We start from the raw sequence: 15,415 nt of genomic DNA, 5'->3' as shown, positions 1-15,415 counted from the left end.
GATTTATTGCTAGATTTATTCCTTCCCTCTCTCAGAGGCAAAATAGGTCAATATTCTATTATAGTCCAAACATTATTAACTTACTGTCCTCATGTATTTTGATATTCCAGTGGAAAAAACCTACAAAAATCAAAATTGAACTTCTGAAACTTGACTCATTTCAAGTGTAATTTTTAAAGTTTTCTCAATCCCTATTTTCCATTTTTTTCCCTCCAGGTTTTCTGTCTGTGTGCACTTTGCTTTCTCAACATAAGAAAAGGGAAAGGAAAAACTGAAGACTGAAAATGGAAGAAAACAAAACAGATCTTGGTGCTGGTGGTTCTTTGCACTGGGAAAGAAAAAAAATCCATGACATGTTTCCTGAAACCAAATAAAGGGTGATATTGGTATTTGTATTTATATTTATTGCAATACAAGCCCCTTTTTGACAGGTGTGTCTTTCCTGGAGTTGTTACAAGTCACTTGATCCAACATCTTAGGCTTTTTTGGGGGAGAAGAAAAGAAAATGCCAGTGTGAGGATATTTCTGGGTAGAAAAAATCTCTTAGGCAGCCACATATATTAAAGCAGAACTATAAATGTCCTGTCCATTCATTCAGATGATTCTTACAAAGAGCATTTGTGGGGTTTTGCCTCCTTCTGGCAGAAGAGAAGCGGCAGTGAAGGAAGCAATTCTTCTGTCTGTGCCCAAGGTTAAGGCAATCTGTTGGAAAGCAAGAAAAGGACACTGAGAAATGAATATCTCGTTTCAGCCAGGACTAAATCATTATCTGCAGCATTTTGGATGACTCAGTGTGTTTCCTGAGCTTATTCTTGCCTCTCTCTCTCCTTTCTTTGCTGTACCTGAGGCTTTTCCTCCTGCTGATTGCAGGATAAGTCAGGTGTAGGTGCAGTGGAGGTCCAGTACTGGAGAAATACTGGTGTGAATTTTCTGGGTGTAACACATCTCCAGATCTCTGCAAAGACCTCAGCCTGGGGGTAAGAGGTACATGGCAAAAAACTTACTAGAAACACAGCTAATTTTGGGATTAAATGACTGGATTTTGGAGTTAATGACCAGGACAATGAACAGAACAGAAACAAATATAATCCCACCCAAGGAGCAACCTTCCCACTTTCCCCAGGCTGAGTGTGGAAATATATTGCTCCTCACTGGAAAATAAAGCCATGAGCACATTATTAAAAATGGGATGGAACAAAGCCATCCCATAATTTTTGATTTAAACAGGACAACAGAATTTTTAGGATTAGCATATAAATTATTCCACTGATATGCGATATTCGCTATTGAGGGTCAAATATTAGAAAGCAGTCTCCATTTCTTTTTACTTATAATCTACTACAGAAACAATTAATTATAAACACAAGCTAAATGTAAGAGGGGAGAGAAAAAATTAACAGCTGGAGTGAGTAATGAAAAGGGAGAAGCCTGAGGAAATGAAATGGAAAAATACACATAACCACATTTGCTGCAGAGGTAGCAAGGAGAAGAGTATGCACTTGTGTTCTTTGTATATGTTCTTGCTGACAGCAGCCTGGAATTTTTATTCACCATAATTTTCTCCTCCAAAGTATCCATTTTTACTTGAAATCTTGATATTTCAGATAAAGTACATACCAGAGAATCTTAATTGCCTACTTTTTCTCCAGATGTGTGTGATGAGAGTTTAAATATCTAGATTTTCTAAAGATACAGTGAAAACTCCATAACAAATCCATAACAAATATCACTGATATATAAAATCACATTTTTATGCTCTTTTTGGGTTGTTTTATTTGTTCATACTGCCAATCATTTCCTCTTTGAGGGAACAAGGTAAACAGAGACACCAGATAAATGGCTCAAGGTGCCGACAAATGGCTAAAGCAAAAAAAAGATAACTCAGACTGTCTCCTTGTGGAGCTTGTGCTCCAGCTCATGCTTATGGAATTAATTAATATATTGTAGATCCTGTTTGTCAAGCACCATTCACAGGAGTTCTTCTTGCCCCAGAGCTGTGTAGCTAAACCCCAGCCATGGAACTAAATTGGCAAACTCTACAAAATTACTTGAGAAGTATTTGGTCAAAGGTACAGGTGAAAAGGCTGGATGGGCTGGTGAAAGGTATTCCCCAAATGAAGGAAATCCTGTCCAGATGAAGAGGTCACCTCATCTGCAAGCCTTAGGCACTGCAGGGATAATAATCCCCAGGTTCAAGCGTTAACGGGAGAATAAAAGACAAATGGAGCCATTTGTCATTTATTTCAAAATAAATGCAAGTTCATTTTGCACAGAACCTTCACCCTGTCTCAGCAGGCAGATCTGAGAGGGTAATTTCAGGGCAGTTCTCCCTGGTGTGTGCTTGCTTAAGGTTTATGTGAGTTTCTGCTTCACTTCTTCAAGGCACTGGGCTGCTCAGGGACAGTTTGGTGCTTTGTATTTTATGATGCTTCTTCTGGTGAACAAAGTTCTTCAATAATTCCACACAGTTTTCTTGCAGAGAGATTTCCTTAAGCTAAGAGAAACACCTACAGTGATGCTGTGGCTTGTGAAGGAAGCAACTGAAGCTGTGTTTTTACTGCCTTGGCACATGCCTGGGAACAATGTGAATGCAAAAAGGCTGAGGCTGAGTTTGGGGAAATTACACCCCATTAATTGATTAAAGCACTTTGCTGATTTGCAGGCAGGGACACATGGTCCTGCTGGAGAATGGTTGGATCTGCCCACCTGTGGGCAGGAGAGATGTGCTGGTGATCCCCACCCCCCTGGCACCAGCCTGGGAAGGGCCAAAGAGCACCAAGAAATCTGCAATTGAGCATCTGAGAGGCAGAGGGATGGGCCCAGAGGGGCTGTGGCAAAAGGTGGGTTTGGTTTGCCTGGCAGTTTGTCGGCTGTGCTCCCTGCAGGAATTCTTGCAGGGCTCCTGGGCTGGGACCAGCAGCCCTCCTGCTCCATCCCAAGGGCAGCTGCACTCAAGAAGAAGCTGACAATGGCTTTTTTTTATTAAAGGTGAGTAATTTTGAGGATTAAATATGATGTTCATCTTGTATAACTATGATGGAGCCACTTTCTAGTCCTTGAGTTGAAGTCTGGTCTATGTTTTTTGGCTGCAAGAGGTTTTCCAGGTTGGCTGCTTTGCATGGGGATGGAGCAAGAAGTGCTCCAGCTCATTTCAACTTAGTCCCCATTTATTGCCCTTCCTTGGCAATGTTGGGACTAGAGAGAAATAGCAACAGCTCTTCAGCTGCCTGGGTTTTTTGTGAGCTTCCGTGATGCTTTGTGTAGGTATCTGAACGTGAACACCTGGGAGCTGTGGAAGTGGGATGGGGTGTGTCTGCAGGGCTCTAGAACAGCTCCGTGCTCTGCTGAGGAACCAGCTAGTTCATCCTCTGGTCACTACTGAGACTGGAGGGTCTGCATTTCCTCTGGGGCAGAGGTGCCAGTGAAGGGGGAGCTGAAGTACTGAGGGACTCCTCTTTTCACTTTCCCAGTGCTCACCAGTAAAGTGCTTGAGGGCCCTCCAGAGGAGAGGGAGAGAGGGAGGAAAAAAAAAAAACCACAAACAAGAGAACCAAAACAATAAACAATTTGGTTTCTGCAGTCCATTGCTGAGAAACAAATCAGTGCCTCTGTTCTGTGGTGATAATGAGAATTTGGTCTACAGGTACACTCTGGTTTCCCAAAGAATCTAAAGTGGAGGCAAGGTAATAACTAAAAAAAGAAACACACACAAACCCTTATAAAGCTCTAGGCTTGTGGCCTGTTTTGCTGTTTCCCTGCCTCCTCAAGCCCAACACACCTTCAGACATTCCTGGCTGAGGTAGTTATAAAAAACCCATGTCTAATTTGGATTCATAGAGCCCAGTCCTATCCTAAACAAACAATGCTGCCTGGAATTGCTTGCCAGACAGTTGGCATATCTGGCAGATTAGCTAACACTAACAATAACGTGCTTCAAGAAGGAGAAGAGGCTGGACTTGGGCTCCCTTGCCAGCTGGAATGGCAGTGTGGGGATGTGTGCCCATCTGAGCCCCTCCTCTGGAGAGGAAGGATTGCCAGAGAGCAGGTTTCTCAACCCCAGCACTGAACCCTGTGTGGAGGTGGCTTGCAAGCTGAGCTGGGAGAATAATTCCACTACAAATTGCTCCAAGTGTTAAAGCTCCAGGGAGCAGATTTAATAGCTGCCTTCAGCTCCTTCCTTGGTTGGTCAGACTCTGGTTTATGGGCACAGCTGGTTGATGGGGAGAAAGCCAGGGAGGGGAGGTTGTCCTGCACTTAAATTTGTGGAAAAATTAGTTTGCACTTGTCCAGGCTTTCCTTTGTGTGGATTCATCCCTGTAAGTTTAGATGCATGGAGGAGAGGTGCAGGCTGTGAGGGAGGAGCTTTAATCCAGCTTGCCTGGATCAGGAATGTGGGAACCAGCACCAGGCAGACCTTACACGCTTTATGAAGAGTGAAACGGGGTTTCAGCAGCTTGGTCTGGAATTTGGGTGGCCACACCAGCTTAGATTTCTTGGGGGGGGGGAAGTCAGGGCTTCAAGCTTATATTTGTCTCGGATTTCAAATGGTGAAAGGGGGAGGGTGTATAAATGCCAACTCAGCAAAATAAATGGTTCACACAGAAAACCCAATGTCAGGAGTGAAACCTGACTCGCTGAGAGCCTCTCGTGTACTAAGTGCATGTGCTGTAGTGACAGGAGAGGATCCCTGCTGCCCTCATCCTCACACAATCAAAACACTACTTATTCAAGTGTTTGGAGATCAAAATGCCAAGAGCAAGGGAACAAAGGTATCTCTCTGAAGATGAGAATAAGTGGAAGCTGAGGTTTCAAATATCAGCTTGGGGAGTGTGCAAAGCAAACAGCAGTGGTCCTTGCTGGCAGCCCAGCCCAGCACATCTGCCTGATACCTGCACAGCAGATCTGGCTGCTCCCCTTTTGGGAGGGAGAATCTGAGGGGGTTGCCATTCCAAATAGATCTGTGGGGTGCTGCTGTGAAGGAAGTAACTTTTAAGGGCATTTGTTTCTGTCAATTTGTGTGGAAATCCCACCTGGTGGGCTTTGGAAATACTTTCTTGAGGTCCCCAGTATTTGTTTCCATTTTCTTTGCTCCCATTCCCATCTCCAATGGCAGCATCCCCTTCTAGATCCCAAAGGAGGTGAGTAAGGACTGGCAATGCTCTCCTCAGTATTCTTCCCTCTTGCCTCCAACCCAGGGCTTGTGTATCAGTGCTCTTTCACTGAGGAAAAGGCAGTGTAGTCCTGTAATGCCCACTGAAATGCTCGTGGTGCTGCAATGGGCTCTGTCCTTCACTGCTATCAAGTTCAGTTCTTAGCAAGACTAAAAATTCTTCTTTTGGCTTCTAAGCAATGCAATTTCTCCAGATCCAAATCTTGTAATTGCTCAGCTGTTGTTAACTGTTAAAAATGGTCAGAAACTGGAAAAATTAGGACAAGGGGAAATATTAGGAGCACGCTTGCAAAAAATCCCCTCAAACAAAACACCCCAAAATGTAAACATCTGTGCCAAACAGAAACAGAGAAGTTGTTCAGATGACAAAACCTGTGCTTGTCTAATACCTCTTCAGACCATTTCTAGATGCCCAAGGCTGTGCAGGTTTCCACTTGCTTGTTCCTAAGCTTGGCCATGCTTTCTGCTTTTCCAGCCCCTGGTGCTGTGCCAGGGTTGGGTGATGCTCCCAAGCCAGCTGTGTGGACCTGCCTGCACAGATTGGCTGTGTGGGGACCTGGCAGGTCCCTCTGCAACCCCCCTGAGCCAGGGGCTGTGTGAAAGTCAAGGGTGATAGACACTAAAGAGAGCTGTTCATGACTGCCACAGCTGTGCCAGCCTCTGCAGCAGCTGGAGAGCTCACATGTCTTGTAGGGGCTTCTGTCCATCCAGAAGGGTGCAGAAGGCTTGAGGAATCACTGTTTTATTGCTTGTGGGGAGAAGTGAAGCATCTCCCAGCAAAGGGCTCCTTCCTGGTCCAGGAGGCAGCTGCCTGCTGACCCCAGGGAGCTCCATCCCAGGGCAGGGAGGCTGCGCCCTCTCGTAGAGCCGCTGCCTGTGAAGGGAGCTTTGCAGAGCTCTGCAGGGAAAACTTGTCTATCACAGTCTGAATATTGCTGGAAATAATCCCAGGGAAATCTGGAACCAGCCAGAAAGCACTTATTAACTGAAATTCCAAATAATGTGACAGTTTTTCCAGAGCTTTCTGAGTGCTTTGTCCCGGCTGCTGTGGAGGTCTGGCCCCAGAAGGGAGGCAGCGAGCTGGGAGCAGGGTGTCTGCCTGGGGAGTCATCCTGCCAAAAAGAAGGGGGGATCCTCTCTCTGTGGAGCAAAGGAGAAGGCATGTCCCTCAGTCAAGTGTGTGTGTGGAGTCAGAGATCCTCTCCAGAGCTCAGGGCAGCTTCTGGCCCTTGCTCTTTCTGCATTTGGCTCCTCTGCCTGGGCAGACATCTGTGCATGGACCTTTCAGAGCAAATTCAGCAGCACTCACCTGAGATGCCCTTCTGTAGACTAATTTTGCAGTTTTGACTGTTTTGCTGTTGAACATCCTCCTAAGGTAAATGGAGCAAATCAAAGTGAACATTCCTGACAAATTAATGGGCAAACACATTAGCGGCTCTGAAGTGAAATGCCTGCACATCACACGAATTCATTTCACAGTGTTTATATATTTATGGAAATTTCTTTGAATTATACCCTGGCTCTAGCACAGATGATTTCTTCCTGCGTTATAAAGCAGGTTATGTGGTGATAACTTCTAGACCCCTAAGAGCTACTGGAGCATGTAATTATCTTGTTCCACTTATTAATGATGAAAGGTCCATGCAAGTCCCAGAGTAGCTGTATGTACTATGCTCAGTAACCTAAAGAGGCTACATAAATTTAATTTAGTTTAAAATTTAGTTGCTGACTTTAAATAATCTTCAAATAGAGAATATAAATGTTTTAGGGCATTTAAAGCTTTAAAAAATTATTAATGGATCTGTAGTACTGGAAATCTAAACTCAGTTTTGTGGTGCTAAGATATAGAACTGAGAAAGTGGGCTACAAGCAAAAGAAGCTGATCAGGCTCTACTCTGAAATGCATATTACAAAAAAATCAAGATAATACAAATTAGGACTCAGGCTTTTAATTGTGAAGTAATATTATCAGTAATGGAAGAAATGTTAAAAATGGGTTTCATCTTGACATCCTTGGAAGGTGGCCAATTTATGAAATTCTGGGCTGGAGACCTGGAAACCTCCATTCCAGAACCTTCCTAAAATGGCATCAATCATTTGATGATCTCTCCCAGCTACAATCCTGCTTCTGCAATCTGCCGTAATAATGCTAATTAGTTCTGTATGTAAATAAACCATTGTTGACAGGACACTTTAAGCAATTCACACATGACTCATGGAGGGAGAGAGAGAGAGGGGTTTTAAAAATGATTTATCCATAAACAGAGATTCCATATGTCCTAATCTGGCATGGATTTCTCTCCTTCTCTTTATAGCAAGGAATGTGTGTATGCCTGTATAGCAGGGCTATAATGTGACAATTTGTCTCAAAGGGAAACCAGGATTTATGGTACTTAGCAGAGACCACAGAGGTAAAATGAACAGCAGGCTGTATTTAATCATCTGAATTTTCAAATATTTCTTTTGCTTGGGTAAATGTGTCTTTGTTCCTTTTTGGAAATGTGCTCAGCTGGAGGACTGGTTCCTGTAAAGGTGTCTGAAAACGCTGCAGGCACATTTAGTGGAGTACACAGAGGGAGTGTGCGAGGATCCATGGGTAGGGAACACTCCTGCTGGAAAGGGGATGGACCCCAAATTCTCTAGGCAAGATATTACCAAATCCTTGAAGAAAATGCATGTATTTGGTGTCCAATACACATTTCTGGAAATCAGGGTATATTGCAGTGATCCAAGGCACATGCCATAGGAAATCCAGGCAGAGGAAAAAAAGAGGAATTCTGAACAGTTAAATACTATATATTTTTCCTTCAGGGCCTGATCCTGTGCCCTTCAGTGATACCATTCCCACCCTGATAGGAGTTGTGCTCATATGAAAGTAAGGCAAATGTAATTTGGAAACTGGGAATTAACCTTAGGCTGAAGTACCTTGTATCTTGATTTTATTGTTGCCCTTGTAGTTTGGTCTGCAGTATGTATTATTCTGGTGGTGCTGGGTTTTTTTTCTCCCCATTTCTTCCTTTTGACTCTTGCCTTAAATTATTTTTGGTTTATCACAGGGTCACTAACGTGACTAAAAGTAATTTCTGTAATTTGCTGATTATACTATTAATTTAAATCAAACCCAGGTTCTCATAACCTCAAGATTTCAGAATATGGAGTTTTGGGTAAAACAAATAGAAATCATGGAATTTTGGTGCTTAGAAAATGGCACATGGATTACCTGAACCCAGATAAGGCATGCTAACAACCCACAAACCAGTGGCAGGTGGTGTTTGTGCCTTCATAATTTGAACAAGACAATGCTGCACATGTGACCCATAAAATGGGATGAGATAAAGTGCCACTGGCAGTGAGTTGTGATGACAGAACATGAAGGGGGGGAAAAAAAGCTGAATTTTGAGTGCATAGGGGCAAAGCTGGCACCTGCAGGGAAAAAGGCTGGCTGCTTATTTGTGGCAAAGATGGCAGCTCTGCTGCCAGTGGAATTGGAGCCTGCTTTCTCCCTTCAAAGGAAGAAATCTCTCCAGGGGTGACAGTGGTTTAATTGGGATGGCTCGTTGCAGCCTTTGGGCTGCTGGTCCTGATGAGGCTGCCAAGAAGTGCCAGGATGGAGGAGATTTGTCTGCTCCAAATCCCTGTCTGCTGAGAATTGGACCAGGCAGGGATGCATTGGCACAGCTGTTTGTGGGAAAGGCAAGGCCAGAAGTACTTTTTCCTCCTCTCTTGAATTTTCAATGACTTTTCCCCCTTCAGGCTGTGCAGGGAGAGGAAACAAAGGCACTGAGATGGCTCATCCAAAGTAGGGATCTATGAAATCTGAATGTTTTAGAGCCCATTCCTATTGCCCTGTCTCTGTCCTTGACTTCCCACCAAGGCATTTCTGATGTGAACACGTGGTGATGATAAAAATGAAATAAAAGCAGATTTTTTGTGAGGCAGAGCAGAAAATTGGGTGTGGAGTGGGAGCTGCCTTTTCCCAGCTCTGTTAAAACTTTCCTTTTTCCCCTCTGTAAACACCTGACAGCTTATAGAGGGATCATGGATTACATTTCCACGCTGTTGCCATTAATTAGTGATTGAGCGGTGAAATGAAGAGTTGGGCTGCTTGGCTGCTGTGAGGTGAGTAATGTGTATTTCCTGAGTGGTGATCTGCTGCCTGCCAGCACATCTTGGCTACCTGTGCTGGCTGGTTTCAGCCACAGAAAAGAGCTTGGGGTTATTCCATTTAAAAACAAAGGAATGGGAGGTTCTTTCCAATCTCTCTAAACAAATTCTTTAATGAGCAATATCCCCAAAAGAGGCTGAACAAAGTTTTGGTCAAACAGGATAATCCCAACCCAGAAGCCAAGTCATTCTCAGGGAGCTGGGATTGCTGGAGAGAATGGATTTGGAGTGAAAGGTGAGCTCAGAGACATGGCTGGGGGCTTCAAGTATAATTTTTCAGGGAAATTTGAACATTTCTGCCAAGTCAGGTGCCCTGTGCCCCCATGCAGTGGTAGCTGTTCCTCATGCAGAAATGTCAAACATTCCCAACGTGCTGGAAGAGTTTCAATTGAGGGATGATTGCCTAGACCCCAGAAATTCCACAGAAAATCTTTTGGTGAAACTAAGGCTTATATTTTTATTTGTTTTGAGGTAAATAATGTAGCTATTTGGAGGAATAAATGCAGAAGGAGTGCAGGACAAGTCCACTCAGGAAATTAATCAGTTATTCCCAACCCCATGCCCAGTTTTTCTGCTATAAATATTGAGAGAAAGGCTGGTGGTATGAAAATCTTGTGATATTCCTCCTAAGAATCTTTCATTCCAGAGTCCAAAATGTGAAATTTAAATTTGCCCTTGTGTGCAGCTCTTCCACGTGTGCACAAACTCTGAACAGAAATGTCAGGACTATGGGCAAGGATGATTGAATAAGTAGTTGCAGAATTTTTTCAGAAACACTCTGGAAGAATCCTCTCTAAATTTCTGGGGTTTATGTCAAAATGTAGGTCATGGGGAAAATTTAAAATCTGGTTTGCAGATGCAGCTGGCAGTTTAGTTCTCAGATTACCTGTGTGTGCTAGCAGATTTTTGTGGTTGCTGCTTATCTCCCCATCCTTTGGAGCAGATTGTTCAAGCCCAGTATTTGCAGTGATGGCTGTGGGCTCCCCTGGCAGAATCAGAAGTGCGTGGGCATAAAGATGCTGATTGATTTATGTGAATTTTTGTTACCTATCAAAAGTCCCTATTGAAAGGGACTTCCTGTTCAGGCCTTGTGTTACTGTTTATTGATCTGATATGAAGCTTTTACTGATATGAAGTTTTCTTTTTCCTATGGTGAAGCTTCACTCAAGTTTGATAAGTCTTTTTAACAAGCCTACAAACACACAGGAGTTATCCTGTAGAGAGAGTGGGAATTGTCAGGCCCCAAAGCTGCTGTGGGAGGTGAAAAAAAGTCAACTTGTCAAAAAGCTGGCGAGAGTGAACTCTAACATGGAAGTGTTTGGGGTAGGCTGTGACAAAGGTGGCTATGATTATGTTTGAGGTGGAGTAGCTGTTTCTTGAAACCCTGTTGCCCCCAAGGGGGCAGTGAGGCTGTGCGGGATTTTGGGACGCTGTTTTTATTTTAACTCAGAAAAATGTGGCAGGTCAAGGCCTGCTCTGGTGTGTCCTGGTGCTCCCAGTGTTTTCCATTAGGATGCAGTGGAGAGGTCAGCTGCCACTGCAGCTGGTGTCAGGTACCTTTGGGTACCTGCTCAGCAATGCATCTTGCTCTGCTGTTCAGCCAGTTCCTGCAATCCTTTCCAGTGCCTGGAGGAGGATGGAAACTGGACCTAGAATAGCCAGAAGGAATGGGCAGGCAGAAATTCAAGTGTATCAATGACAACTTGTATTCTAATAAAATGGTAAAAAAATACATCCAAAAAAAGCAGATACTGCTATTGTCCTCTAAGTTTTTTCAGAGCCAATCACTGCTCTTAGCAGATATTACCCAGAGAAGCTGTCCCTGCCCATGGCAGGGGTGTGGAATGAGATTTCAGGTCCATTCCAACCCAAACCATTCTGTGATTTTACAAACCTGAACCTGAGATCACACCTGGAGCTTGGCTGCTCTTGGTTAGGGAGGAAGTGGGGCCAGCTAAGAAAGCTCAGTTCACCATGGAACAGGCACCATGTGGGTGGCTTTGCAGTAATTGCAGAAAGAAAGATGGGGGGAAAAAGGGATCCCAAACTGGCCTGCAAAAAGGAATTGCATCAGAACAAGTATGGATAAGGGATGTAATTCAGAAATTCTTTGGGCTTAGTTAAGAGCTTCTGAGGAGCTTGTCTGAACACAAACTTGAAAGTGGATTAGAAGGCTAGCCTGGCAGGATCTAAACTTTCAGGTATTTCTTGAGATCCATGTTTTGTTCCAAGCTCTGCTACTGGCCTGGAAGGAAGAAATTTGGAGAGGATATTTCATCTGTCTTTGATTTCCTATAACATCAAAGCAGTGATACCAGCTACCATGAAAACATGTGGAGATAAGCTGAAGGAAAGTTATTAATTATAATAGTAAAATCATTTCCATGATTGTCTGTGGCAAGTTTCCCAAATTAAACTCTTGAGTTAACTTCTTTTGGTAAATAAAAACCCCTTGTTTATGCCTCTTTCATGCTCATGTCCAGAACACAGAGGGATCTCACCTTTCTGTTGCTTCCACTTAATTGGATTAGTCAGCTACCTCCAGAGGTATGTGCCTCAGGTCCAGTTCTTGCTGACAGCCAAACCAATGGGCCATTACATGAGGTAGATGGAATCCTGCATCAAAGGAAAGAGCAATTTGGGCTGGAGAGATGCCAGGACCTTTTTGTGCTTAACCAAATACCTGCATGCAGAGATATTTTTTTCTTTCATTGCTTCCTTATTGCATGTTGAAAAGGATTAAAGCCTCTGCTCTGAGCAGGGTTGTGCTACCATGATCTTCAGTGCCCAAATAAAAATGGTGTGGGGTTGTTTGTGATGTGGGAGATCATTCCTCACCTCCCAAAGCTGCACAAGGGGTTCTTAGCAATACTTCCACATGATCATCTCTGCATCTCTTGGTGTCACAGAGTCAACAAAGAAAATTAAGACTTACCTTTGTTGTAATGTGGCAGGGGGAGGTTGCAAGGAGAAGGGAGCACAGCGTTCCTGCTGAGTTCTTCTAATGAAGCTGCTGCTGCAAAATAGCTTCCAAAACATCAGTGAAGGTCCCTGGAGAGCCTGTCAAAGACATGGCATTGCAATAGTTTGCGTTGCCCTGGTATAGACCTCAGCAGTGCTCTTGGCTGTGGTAGCTCACAGACAGTGTCCCCATGGATGTGCCATTCACTGTAGCAAGGACCACCTGCAACTTGAGAGCAGCTCCTAAATAGACACTGGGAAAGCTGGAACTGTGTTCAAAGTCTTTTGAAGAGCAGGGAAAAAATCAGATAAATATTCAGTCCTGTATGTGTGAGAAATTAATCCCCCAGACCTCTACGGAGCTGAGCACAGCTGTTTTGCAAATTGCCCCCTTTGGTTTCTACACTGAGCCATATAGCTCAAGATAATTGTGTTTACTGTGCTATTTCTATCCTGCTATCAGTATCCTCCTGGGAAAATGACTTTTGTGTTCCTTTTCTGCTGAGGAGTTCTGAAGCAGTGGCAGAAGAATGGTAACTGGGCTTTGCTTCTTCTCAAAGTGTCTGCGGGGCCAAGCCAATGTGCAGATAATGTAAAATGGAAAGATCTGCTAATCAAACTTGGCCAGCCTGCTTGGCACAGCCCATCCCCTGCTCTGTGCCTTAGTTTTCATGTTGAAATGTGGGAGATGATGGTGATCTTTGAATTATTTTGTCTGGAAGAAGCAAGAAATGTTTAAGCGTTGCTTATGTGAGACCCTCCCTCCTTATTACCAATATATGGAACTGAGAGCTTTGCTGCAGTGGTGGGCTAACATGAAGAGAAATGACATCATGTGAGTTTGCAAAAGAGCTCAGGAGTGCCTTTAGAGACGCAGCCTTTCCTAGAGTATCTGCTAAAGCTGTGAGAGACCTGAATTAACTTACTGGGAGCAAGGTTGTTAGGGCTGGGGCACTCTTTACAACCCACAATACATTCACAGCTACTTCCCCACTGAGTCAAGTGCTCAGTTTTGGGCTCTCTTGGTGTGAAGGTTGTTGGCATTTTTTGGTTGTTTGTTTCATTTTGTATGTTTTGCTTTGTTTTGTTAATTAGTCCCTGGCTGCTTCCGCTCCTCTCACTTTTGCTGTGCTGATATTCAGCTTTCTCACAAGCCTTGGGGCAGCTTGCCCATACAGATCAGGCAGGTACAAAGGCTGCTCTTGGAAGTCTTGTCCTGGGGGTCTGCATCTGTAAAACCTGGGTCTATCAAACCAGCATCTAGGTATGGTTGTTCCCAGCACAGGATAATGTACGAAGTCAGGAATTCCACTGTTAGTCCTGGGCGTGGATTTGCCACTTTTTTTTTTTTTTTTTTTTTTTTTTTTTTTTTTTTTTTCTCTAAGGAGAAGGTATTCTTGCTTTATTTCCAGAGGTGAGCCTTTCCAAAGTTGTGAACACAAGAGCTTGCCAAATATTAGCTTTCAAGGTTTTAAGTTGCACAGTGTTTACTCGAGTTACCTCTTCTTGAAGTCTATATAAAGAGTCATGTTTGCTCAGGCACACTCCTAAAAGCCCCAAGACATGGCTCTGGAAGGAGGTATGCAGCAGCAAATGTAAATATTGCTGTTCTTAAAACTGGAAGCCCTCTGAGCAATCTATAGAAGGAAATAGTAACGTGAGGAAAAGGCCTTAGATTTGGAGGAAACTTTATATGATTTGGAGGTGAGGACTACAGAGCAGTACCTGGAATGGATAAAATCCAGAAATTCAGGGATATTGCAAGTACAGTTTCTCATGGCCAAGGCTTAGCCCTGCAATCACAGCTGCTCTCTTCTTTTCCCCAGTGTTTCCCTTTGCTGTCACCAAGGCAGCATTTTCCCATACCTCAGCCTCTGAAGCAATTGCTGGGAACAGTTTTAGAGATTTTGCTGGACAAACTTTGCTGGCCTCTTGCTGTGGCACAAAAAGTTAGAAACAAAATATTTGTTGTACTTAGCCATGTGATTCCCTCCCACCTTTTGTCAGTAACTGGTGTCATTTTTCTGAGAAGGTTGTGGAAATGTGAGCTGAGTTTCAGGTGCTCCATGATAGGGTAAACAGGAGAGGAATTCTCATGAAGAAGTGCCTAGATACAGTGCAAATAAAGCAAAACAATTGAATTAAAATTCAACCACAATATTTACCAGTCTCCCCACCTGCCTGTATATGCAGGTATGCCAAGACCAAACTCACATCACGTTTCCTGCAGAGACAGTGAGCAGAGTGCTGGCTTAGCTGAGGAGAATTTTTTCCCTTGTTATGCCACTTTTTCTACATATCAACAGGCAGCCCACTGAATTCCCACTTCCTTTTTTTCCCCCCTCTCTGTACACAGCTATTCTCAGCCTTCCCACAGCAAGGGCGGGAAGTAAATAAATGGCTCTGCAGCAGAAAAAACCCTGGGCAGGAGTTAGCGCAGAATGATTCCGCTTATCGGTGCATTTATCCAAGGCGGTGCAGCCTGGCTGGGCGGAGGATGGCTGCAGGGCTGGAGGATGCAGGTTATGGATTTATGGGCTCCCGGTGCCATCTGCTGGCACTGAGCTCAGTCAGCAGAACTGGATGTGCAGGGAACCCTCCAGCTCCTCTCTCCCGAGCAGATGCTGCAGCTCTGGGCAGGTGGTGTCACCCCCATCCACCCTTCCTGGGCGATTCCTTGGGCTTTGCAAAGCAAATCCTCCCTGCAGCCAAGCGCCTGCAGAACCGCTCTGCTCATGGTCCCTCCTGGGTTTTCTTCAGCCGGAGCCCCCTGGGCTTTCCACCTCTCTTTGTGCTGCTGGAATTCTGTCTGCTCCATGGCAGCAGCTCCAGATCCAAGGGGAACTGCAGATGGGGTTTTTTTTTTTGTAAGCTAGCAGGCTGAACTTCTAAATCCGTGTGGTTTTGAGGGACAGGGTTTGTCTTCGGTGCAGAGTGACACCAGTGCTACTGCTGAGGTAGGGTTGCAAAGACACTGCTGGAAAGCTTTCAGAGCAGTGGAAAATTTACTTTTGTACAAATCTCTGAAATGGCCTGGGAAAAAAAAAACAAAAAAAAAAAAACCAAAAAAAACCAAACAAAAAACCCAAAACCAAACCCATCCATGTAGGGAAGTTTTCC

The sequence above is a fragment of the Pyrgilauda ruficollis genome, unplaced genomic scaffold (assembly GCF_017590135.1).
Source record: "Pyrgilauda ruficollis isolate IOZ18807 unplaced genomic scaffold, ASM1759013v1 scaffold23, whole genome shotgun sequence".
NCBI lineage: Eukaryota > Metazoa > Chordata > Aves > Passeriformes > Passeridae > Pyrgilauda > Pyrgilauda ruficollis.
This window is presented reverse-complemented; position numbering follows the sequence as displayed.